We start from the raw sequence: 8830 nt of genomic DNA on the forward strand, positions 1-8830 counted from the left end.
AAGCCTGAGAAATTTTCCAAATAAACAAAAAAATGTAGACGATTCTAATAATAAATAAAATAATGTATTTTAATTGTTTTAAAGAAAAAAAAAAGGGGCTATAGGTAAAAAATAGCTATAGCTTTTTCATATAGCCTATGCTGCATGTCTTAAGCCATCTACACAACCCACCAAAAGAAAACCAAAGAATATCAAATGAAAAAGGAAAATAAAAAAGTCTGCACTTTCGAATTCCACTTGTAATCCCATTTATTTATCCTTTTCTTTATCTGTTTTCCGTTCTCCATTTTAGTTGTTCTCCAAGTTGCCTTTATCTTAGCTTTCAATTTACATTACAACCTGTTTGTTAATTCTCATTTTCTTTCTGTTTGCTTTGCTCTATTTTCACTTTCTTTTAGTATTTGAATCTGTTTGGGGTAGAGTTTCTGGGTCTTGGAGGCACAAAAGATACTATGAGAGAGAGAGAGAGGACCTAGAAGTGTTTCTAGTATCATGGTGGCAAAGAGTGATGGTAGGGGTGGCAAAATCTGACACGACCCGTGAACCCGACATGACTAACCCGTTTATAAACAGGTCATGGGTCGAGACTAAATGGGTTCGGGTCATATTCGGGTCGACACAGCTGACCCGTTTAATAAATGGGTCGTGTTCGGGTTCACACATGTGAACCCGTTTGACCTGTTTGACCCGTTTAAATAATAAAGGCATTAAATTTTGTTATTATTGCTTAGTTTTTTTGTTGTAATTATATGTTTATTACTGTATTTATGGCCGTAATTGTATTTTAATTTTAGATATATAAAAATTGATAATAGATTATTTAGGTCATATATGACCTATTAATCAAACAGGTTATTAACAAGGTTATTTGTATTAACTTTTATATGACTTATTAATTAAACAGGTTAAACGTGTCGGGTTGGGTCAACCTGTTTAATAAACGGGTCGGGTTAGGGTTGAGGATTCTTGACACGTTTACTAAATAGGTTGGGTTCGGGTCAACTCATATAGCAGAGTACTTATGGCTCAACATGACACGAACCCGACCCGCGAACACGAATTGACACCCCTAAGTGATGGTCATAGACAATGATGATTTGTTTTTATTTTTATTTTTATGGTTATTAATTTTGGATTCTTTTGATTTTGCACTCAATTACCTTACTTTGCATAATTTAAAAAAAAAAAAAAAAAAAAAAAAAAACTCAAATTGGACATATGAGTCATGACATAATATTAGACTCCAATTTAAAAATTAATCGGATTTTCTTTCAACTTTGATTTTAAATATATGCTTAGTTTAGATGTACAATTAAAACACACACTCTCTCTCTCTCCATAAATGTTTCTATTTAATAAATAAGTACTGTTCATAGTATTATGTAAAAAGTTAATAAATTTGAATTATTTTTATCTAGACAAACAAATGACATTGGAAAGTATAATATTTTAAACTCTTTATTATTCTAATTTTAGATATATAATTAAATATATGATTAAGTTTCGTATAATTTATTTATATTAAACTCCTTATATTTGGCACTGAATTATTTCATTTGACTTAAAAATTAAAAAGTTTAGATGAGACATATGACATAAAATTATAATTCAATTGAAATCTATATGATTAGTGAATACATGTGTTTTAAACTTTTAAATTTTAATTAAAAACCTTTTCTATTTTTATTTTCAAGAGAAAAGTAAAATGATTATAAAACCTTATAATGCAGCATAATACTTAAATTTTACCTATCTTATATATAAATATATATATATATATATATATATTTTTTATGGGAATCACATTTTCATATTGGTTGAGAAATTTTATGGACATAATTTTTTGCCACAATTTCGATTTTTTCTATTATAAATAGTAAAGAAAAAATAATAAATAATGACGTGAAAGTAATAAGAGATTAAGAGTCACTCTCATTGACTCGCAATTTACCATATCAAGAGTCAGTGATAAAAATGGTTGACACAAAGTTGAGATTGTACAAAACCTACGTCTCATTTGTAATTGAATTGAACTTTAAAAAAAATAATATCGGCCCATTTTTGAAACCAAAACGAGCCCAAATCTCAAAAAACCAAACAACACTGACTCAGGTTTTTTCCTTAACTTTTGTTTCTATTGTGTTCTGTTGGGCCGTTGGGTGCCCACAAGAGGGTTCGAAACCTGAACCTCGTCGAAACATAAGGCTGTTGAACCCTTGAAGGCTAACTATATAAAAGAGTTTTCTTGATTGGGTCAATCTGAAGACCCACTTGACATCAAGAAGCGTTACCTTGATCTGAATAGTCTGCAAGCTAGAGAAGAATCGGCCATTAGGTGGGTCATTCTTTTTTTGTTGCAATTTGCATCACAACCCCATTTGGGAAATCTGTTTAGTTTGTTTTTGTGTGTGTGTTTTTTGTGCTAATTCTGTTGGATTGTAAATTGATGTACTTCAATGAGGTTGATTGTAGGCAAGCAGAAGCTGAGGCAGAGAGAAAAGGTGTGGGTGTAATTAGCGTGGCCCAGAATATTTTTGAGGCCTTGTCTAAAACGTATGTTCTTAACCCTTTTTCTCGTAAGGATCTGATCATTAAGAAATTCGGTAGCAGTTGTATGATGTTACTATTATTATTTGTTGCATTTTATTGAGCATAATTTGCCCATTACTTAGCCAATGAGCTCTACCTCAAATGGCACCTGTAAAACTAAGGTGAAGGGTGGGGTTGTGGATGGTTGTGTGTACCTAAACAGTTGTTGCAATTTGCAGTCATTGGTATAGTTATCTTCGGTAGTTACTAAATCTACAATACTTTAGAGCTTATGATAACTTAGCTTGAAAGGTAGAAGTGTATGCTTATTGTTGCTAATTCAAAAGGGGTAACTCTTACTATTTTCTTTTTCCGAGAATCTAGCCCCATTTTAATTGCATAGGCACACTTTTTTCCTTTGAATTTTTGAAAATGAAGAGAAAAGGAGAGGAAAGAGGAAGAATTGAGGATGATTCATAAGTTAAGAGAAATGGAGAGGAAAGTAGATGTCTATTGCCAATGTACATCGTCTTTTTGTGATGCGTGGAGATGAAATTTATGTGTATGTACTCATTTTGTTAAAAGTAAAAGTTTATTTTTGTTGATACATAAATATGCCCTTACCATCCTAATCCATGAGAGAAAAAAAAAAAAAAAAGGAGATAAAACCACCATCAATTTGTCTATTGCATTCTCTATCTCATAATTCTTCTTGTATTTCTTTGCTTTTGAGAACACTTTAACACCCATATTGTTTGTATTGGTGAACCCTTCTAAATGTATTGCATCAACGTTGGCAATACTTAACAAACCCCTAAATGAGAACAACAGCCCAAAAATCCAAAGTTACTTAACAACCTAAGAGCAGGTGATCAATTGTTTTGACCATCTTCTTATAAATAAATTATTAGTAAATAAATGTTGAGTTGGTTTCTTCAAATTTGTCAGAAATTAGGAGTTATGTATCTATAAAATAATAATAGTTTATTGTAGCCTACTATTTATGGACTTCGTAGGTGTCTTTCCACTTTGATAAGTTTCCAGTGCCCCATGTTTCTGAAAAGAGTGGAGGTAAACCAAATGGCATATCATGACTTATATTATGTGAGTGTTAACCATTTGTTGTTTAAGTAAATAGAAAATTTGGCTAATGGCGAATTACATCTATAAGGTTACCCGAATTTGCTATGATAATTTGAGTTGTTGGACGCCAAGCTTTAGATAATCGTGCAAAGTGCCTTGTTGGCTATTAAGGTTAGGGGATTAATATATGTGAATTCCTACTCTCTCTCAATGTGACAAGACACTAAAGTGAGAAGACCAAGTTGCAGTGTGTACTATTTACATCCCAATTAATGTTGAGATGATTTTTTTTTTTTTTCAATGCTTTTTGATGAAAGGTGTCTGTGTTGCCCAGTTTAGCAGATTAATGTTGGTCAATGTGGATTCTGACAACTCTAGAATCCGCTATTCTGATCAGCTTCCATAAAGAAAGCCAATTTGTTTTTCTTATACATCTAGTATTTTGTTCAAATTCTCATCATGAATTTGTCCTTTTAATGTTAAACTATTGTTATCGAGTTTGGATGAGATTTTAATCAACTTGGTGTAGGATATTTGAATCTTGTTCTGCGTTTGGTTCAAACTAATAAAAAGTGATGGAAGCTTAAGTATTACAATTTTCACGTGATAAAACATACTTGCCTGTAACAAATTTTATTTGTAACTCCAGTTCTACCCAAACTTTTGCACACCCACAATAACCTTTGTAGTGTCCAACGCTGATATTTTTTTTAGTTTGTTTTGTCTATTGAAAATTGCCAAGTATTTTAATTGCTCTTTAAATGGTGAATTTTAAGATTAAATTCAAAATGAGGTAATATTCTTTTGGATAGGCGTTGTGGGATCCCTAACACGTTTCCCACACATAATCAACCTTATAAATCTATGATTTTTGGTTGGAGATGTTCTTTTATTTCCTAGTTTAGCTTAGGAGCTTTAGGGTTTTCTTAGTTAATTTAGAAGATAAAATTGATTAGACCTAGGTGTTCAATCACACCAATGTTTGGTGATGACTTTAAAACTGAATATAATTAAGGAAGTTCACTCGCACACACTCTACAGCTTTGTTCTCTGGTAGAAGACCTACTTGGAGGCTATGTGGGTAGCATTCTGATTCTCACAGAACATGTCCATAAGGTTCTCTGTGATTGAAATCCCAATTTAATTAAGTCAAGGAGATCCAACTCATACAAGTTCACTAATAGTTGATGCCACTGCACAATACTCGGCTTCAACGTTAGATCTAGTCCTTATTATTGAAAAAGAAAGGGCCTAATTTTTGCTTTTCAAGGGACAAAATTATCCTATAGTGGGTTTTCTATTTAGAGGGAAAGCCTGCATTAATACCTTCCTTCAGCTTTAAGAGATAGGGGCTGGGAGTCTCACTACTACTATACGTCTACAACACTAGCACTCCACGAGTGGATTAGTTGAGTGACTAAACTGAGATTCTTATCACCCTACTGTTGCACATATGTTACGCTTTTTGCATCGCCAAGTAAAAACCCAACAATGTGCAGGCGAAATCCGAGTAAGACAATTAGCATTACAGGTGACAATCAATGCTAACAGTATTACTAATACCTAAGATACACACTTGGTAATGCAAAGATAAAAAGGAAATCAGCAAATAACCATAAAATATAAATATGATTATGGTTTTATCCATAGAAATAGTAATATAAATAAATATAGACAAATCATTATACACAAATGGAAGCAAGCGAACCATAAGTAGATGACATTCTATGAGAGTGAAGATACCGGAGTCGGCCACCACATGTGCACAAAGGTGAAAACATCGAATAAATTGCGGTAAGAAATAAAACGATTACGAATTCCTGGCGTGAATGGATTATCATAGATCACTTCCAGTGTTTTTCTCCGCATGTTGCATGATATAACCATTAGTTGTTGTACATTATTTCGATGCGTCCAAGATTTGAGAAATTTAATAATCAAATAGACGACGTCCCTGTCGTTTGGATGATAAGCCACTAACATTGAACAATATTCACTATTTATGTATTATCTGAGTTGAGGATATTTTTCCAAAACCATCTCATCAAAATGCATCTCGTGCTCCAAGCACCATTTACCTCCTCCATTATCATCATAGTCTTTGAGCTCCCAAAGGCGTAAAATCATTTGTGAATTCTTTAAAATTTGACATATCCTCAGGCAACCGTGACACGCTCCAAGTGGATTTTTTGAAATTTGACATTGACGTAAGCAATCAGCTTACTCTCCATGACATTCAATACTGTGATATGGATCCAACTTTATAGGGTGCTCAAAGAAACGATAGTATTCACGGTCATATGGATCGAACCAGATAAGGCGGCCACAACTATTATCCCACCAAAAAAGAAAATTCTTATAAGGAACACCACGACGGCCAAAGTCACCTGGACACAACACCACTGACTCACTCCATTCACCTATTTCGGATATGAATGTCTTTACTTTAATTTCCTTTACCACCCATTGCTTAGTAATTGGATTTACCACATAAAATGTCAATTGAAATGGAGGCTTAAACTCTACTGCTAAATAAGAGCAAGTCATTACATGAAGCTTCTGTTGGATTACACGTGTGAGTGAAGTCCATATTGAGTAAAGATGAGAAGAATGAGTGGTTAATATAACATAATTGAACACATACCTATTGAGGTTAGGCCTTTTACTCAAGAAAACTCCCCCAAGTGTTTATTTCCCCGACAAGTGGTATCAGAGCCCATGGTAGTGTGCGGCGAAGGTGGCAAGGTGTTCATGGTCCCTACCCAATGGGGACAGAGAAAGCCTAAACGGCCCACACACAAAGATCCTGGAGGAGAAAAAAAAATGAATATTGCTAATGGTGCTAAATAATAGTGTGATGCAAGGCTTCCATGGACATGGACGTGCGGGGTTCCCATGGATGTGCGTGCGGGGTTGACACGTGGTTCCCATGGATGGCATACAAGAGACCCATGGATGACGAGTTGATGAAGTGAAAAGCCCATTAGGCAAGGGGGAGTGAGTAGGACTTGTTCATGGCCCACAGAGAGGTCTTGAAGCCCATAGAGAGGTAGACTCACACGAGAGGGGGAGATTATTGGGTTATACGTGTGAGTAAAGTCCCTTATTCAATAAAGATGAGAAAAATGAGTGGTTAATATAACATAATTGAGCACATACCCATTGGGTTTGGGCCTTTTGGGTTAAAGTGTGTCTCTATATATTATATTATTTCCCCGACAGCTTCAACAATGACAACACTCTTATTGTTGCTGTTGTGTACTGGATTAAGAAGAGATCACAATTTCTCTGGATGAACAAGGTAAAGGGCGGATGTGGATGCATTGAAGAGCAGTGGCTATTGAAGTGGTTAGCAAAATAGGAAGTAGAGATTAAATAGAACCAGCGACTTGAGACGGATTTACATTGAAATACCGACCTTAAAGGTAGCCAAATCAGAATTTCCACTAATACACTGTCATGAAGATGATCCAGAGTTGTTGTTTTTATGCCTTACAGAGCTGCCCACAACTCAACTCTTTGATTACATGGTAATCCATGGCAATGTCAGTCGGAGAGGAGAAGAGGAAGCGAGATTTTTTTGTTGTTGTTATAACTCAATTTACACACCACGTTAATTATTTATACAAGAGAAAAGAGAATTCAGAGGTAAATCTAAACCAAAGCGAGATTGGATCAAAATATATAAAGAGTTAGAAGTTGATGCAAATGCAAAATCATGTACATAAGAGTTGTTTGGACTTTGGAGTCCTTGTTTTTAGTCGTGGTACTATTTTTATGTTTTTAAAATTTTTTTATTATTATTATCTACATATAATAATAATAATAATCTATATATATATATATATATATATAAAACCGAAACTTCTGCTGGCACCATAATTTTCCACGTCAGCATAATATTTAAAAAATAAAAAATAAAAATAAAAACATTATAACACCTCAAAACCCTAGCAACCTTACCCCTCTCTCAAGTTAAGAAATATAAAGCTACAGTTTCTGCAAACTCTCTCTCTCTCCAAACATAAATATCAAATTCAACCCCTTTAATTTATCTTCATATTTTTGAGGCTTCTATAGAGTTATAGTGAGTTGTGCTGATTTTGTTTTTTTTTTTTTTTGTGTGTGTATAGATGGTCATAATACTCTGGTATTCCAAGAGAAGTTTGTATTTTCGTTAATTGAAGGTCTTAGAGAGATAAGTGTTGCAGTTTGGAATAGTAATACAAAAGACGATTTCATTGGCAGCGGAAAGTAATTACTTTGTCTCATATTTTTGTTTTTTGAATTGATTTTGTATGCTTTTTAGACCCTTTTGGATCAATTTTGTGAATTGGGTGTTTTTTTTTTTTTTTTTGATAGGGTCCAATTGGGGAAAATTTTTTCAAAGGGTTACGACGACCGCACTTGGTGTCTGTATACTAATAATGGGGGGTAAGTGCTATAAATTACTAACCTTTTTAAGTGTATAATCTGTTTCTAAAATTATCTATAATATTTTGTCCTCCGAAAATTTTATCTCTTTAATTTTAGTATATTGTGTTTCTTAAGCTATAGACAGATTTTCTTTATTTCTTATTTTCAATAATAAATCATTTTATTGCAATACCGGTAATTGTTTGAGAAATCCAATATGTTCATATCTCTATAGAATAGAGAATAGTAGAAGTCAATTTTATTACAACTACTTAAATTGAGTTGACTTAATTCCATACAATTACAAAGTATAGCATGAAAGATAATGGAATTAATTGTTGTAATTTTTATTTTCTTTCTATGTTTTGAATTTCCATGTTTTTATTGTTGATGAGAAATTAAGGCTCAGTTGCACAATAGGTGTAAATTTTTCAGAAGGCTACTTTAAATAGTAAATCAATGTGTCTCTTACATTTGGGTATTGGTTAGAATTATTTTCAAATGATTGTACCAATAAAAGTGAATGTGTATAAATTTTGTTTAACTATCCCGTGCATCGCACGGGTTAGCGACTAGTAATATTTATAAAACCGAAGCTTCTGCTGGCACCACAATTTTCCACATCATTTAAAAAAAACAAAAATTCTGATTTGTTTTTTCTCTAAAACCCAATAATACACAAAACCTAATAAACCCAAAAAAAATTAATGCCCACGGTCCCGACTTGACCTATTATGCGACTCATTCTCTTGAGGGATTGATTGGAGATTGGAGAGCAAAATCTGAATCCCAGCGCTAAAAT

General features: G+C 33.4%; 1 long non-coding RNA gene across 1 annotated transcript; it reads left to right on the forward strand.

Moving 5' to 3' along the window:
• The first annotated feature begins 2113 nt into the window (after positions 1-2113).
• LOC126716431 (uncharacterized) lies at positions 2114-2808 on the forward strand. Its single transcript, XR_007652124.1, has 2 exons — positions 2114-2335; positions 2473-2808. It is a non-coding gene; the product is annotated as an uncharacterized LOC126716431 (long non-coding RNA).
• Positions 2809-8830: the final 6022 nt, after the last annotated feature.

The sequence above is a fragment of the Quercus robur genome, chromosome 3 (genome assembly GCF_932294415.1).
Source record: "Quercus robur chromosome 3, dhQueRobu3.1, whole genome shotgun sequence".
NCBI lineage: Eukaryota > Viridiplantae > Streptophyta > Magnoliopsida > Fagales > Fagaceae > Quercus > Quercus robur.